The 2,500-nt window shown below is 37.2% G+C and overlaps 1 protein-coding gene across 3 annotated transcripts in view; it reads left to right on the plus strand.

The window, feature by feature from the left end:
• LOC138026871 (uncharacterized) overlaps window positions 1-2,500 on the plus strand; it is a 75,490-nt gene that overhangs the window by 11,285 nt on the left and 61,705 nt on the right. The gene's annotated exons all lie outside the window — the stretch shown is intronic.

Here is a 2,500-nt window from a genome sequence, read left to right on the forward strand (position 1 = left end):
CCAGCATCACTACTTAAGCATTGCTTTCCTGTACTCCTACCTACTATTACCAAGATGGTTAATTTGTCATTGTCAACTGGTTATATGCCTGATGCCCTAAAGATTGCTTCTCTTTCACCTACATTAAGGACGGTGCCTACTAATTAAAGATATTTTTGCCCCGGTGTGTGATTATACAGGAAATGTAGATCTTAACAAGTGTTATTTAAATCCAAAAAGAAAATTGGGGGTAACCACGCATTTTTCAAAGATAATTCATGAATAATGTAAAAAGCTGTAAAATACAAAGCAATGTATCGCGTTCTTTCTCAAATTGAAACTTAATTATCTCTCAAAAATGCAAGGTTACCCCCAATTTTCTTTTTTAATACCAAGAGTACTTACTAAGATCTAATTTCTCCGGATAGTTTTAAACCGCGCAAAAATAACCCTGTATTAGTAAGCATCGGCGATAGGAAATCCGAGTATCTGGAGATGCGCAGAACGTATGCGCACTAACAATAGTAGGCACCGTCCTTAAAGAAACCAACTGCTGATTTCAAGCAGTTCACAAACTTTCGGCCAATCTCAAATTTAAAGTTTATTTCTAAGCTTGAAACGTCTGTTGCAGTTCAACTGACGAAACATGTCATGACCAACCATCTTGACGAGACGTTTCAGTCAGCATACAAAGAATTTCATTCAACTGAAACAGCACCACTTCGAGTACATAATGACATTTTGTGTTCTTTGGATCAAACAAGTCGGTTCAGTATATTACTCTTATTGGACCTTTCAGCTGCATTTGATACGATGGATCATGCAATACTAATATCCCGACTCTCGAACCGTTTTGGGGAGAAGGGAACTGCATTGGCTTGGTTTAAGTCCTACTTAACCTCCCGCCAACAGTTTGTTAATGTAGAAGACGGCATGTCATCAAGGCGACCATTGTTGCGTGGGGTGCCTCAGGGGTCTGTACTGGGCCCGCTGCTGTACCTTGTCTGCACTGTGCTGATTGCTGATTGCTATACCATCTGTACGCTGATGACACGCAACTATATATTTCCTTCAATACCAATTGTTGTGCTGATCTTGATGAGGCAAAGTTGCGTATTGATCGCTGTGTTGAAGAAATCGACCTCTGGATGTGCAAAAACCTACTGAAAATTAACCAAGATAAAACTGAACTTGTTGTTATTAGCTCCAAATTTCGAAATAGACCAACTCTTGAATATGTTCGGGGCGGTGATGAGTTCATTGCTCCTAATTTGTCTGTACGTAACTTAGCAGTCATTATGGACAATTGCTTTTGCATGGAACAACATGTAAGAAAGATAATTTATGTAGCGAGGCAAATTATCATCTCAGGAATATATCAAAGATCCGCAAATATCTCACCCAGGAGTCTGCTCAAATATATTCATCGAAGCTTTTATTAGCTCTAAGCTTGGCTATTGTAACTCACGTTTATATGGTATTCCAAAATACTTAGTTTGTAGATTACAGCGTGTTCAGAATACGGCGGCTCGCATTGTCACGTTAACAAGGAAGTACGATTCGATTACCCCAATAATGTTCAAGCTACACTGGCTCCCCGTTCATTCACGTATTATTTTTAAGCTCCCGTTATTAGTCTTTAAAGCACTGAATGGCAAAGCACCCTCTTACATTTCTAGTCTCCTGAGCTATCGTATGTGCTCTCGGTCTTTACGCTCCAGTGGGAAAGAACTGCTCACTGTGCCAATGGCTAAACTAAAGACTTATGGAGATCGGGCGTTCAGCATTGCTGCGCCAAGGCAATGGAATAATTTGCCTCTTAGCATTCGCTATTTTTAAAAGACATTTGAAGACTTATCTTTTTAAAGAAGCCTATGGTTTTTAATTCTTTTCTTTTTTTAACTTTTATTTTTTTGTATAATGTACATTTTATATATAAGCTCTGTAACTATTTATCTCGGTATTGTATTATATTTTTTAGCTTTTAAGTTCTATGTTTTAAAATCTGATCATTGTGAAGCGCTATGAAAGAGTAGCTGAATAGCGCTATATAAATTATTCAATGATGAAATGGTATATGAAATGAATCAAAAAAAAAATTGCGTTTGTAACTGCGAAGTGCGTGCGTAAAAAATAACTGCGTGTAAAAATTGCGTTCGTAACTGCGAAGATCATAGCTTCACTTGATATAAATTATTGTTATTATTGTTATTATAGAGGTAAATTCTTAGGCCACTGATGTTTAAGTGAGTGATTTTAGAGCGTTTGATAGTTTGAAAAATGTAAAAGAATTGTGTGCTTGATGCCAAAGCTTGCCATCTAGCAGCTGTTTTCCATGCAAGTCTCAGTTATATGTTTTAAAAAAGCGCGGTAAAATTTCTCACCTAAATGTCAATGGCCTCAAAACTGACATTCTTAATAATTTAATCACGCTCTCTCCATTTCTGGCATCTGTTTTGTACGACGACCATTTTTTTGTGATTGGTCATACAAAGAGCCAATTTCCATTTATAGAACAAAC

Source organism: Montipora capricornis, chromosome 12, assembly GCF_036669925.1.
Source record: "Montipora capricornis isolate CH-2021 chromosome 12, ASM3666992v2, whole genome shotgun sequence".
NCBI lineage: Eukaryota > Metazoa > Cnidaria > Anthozoa > Scleractinia > Acroporidae > Montipora > Montipora capricornis.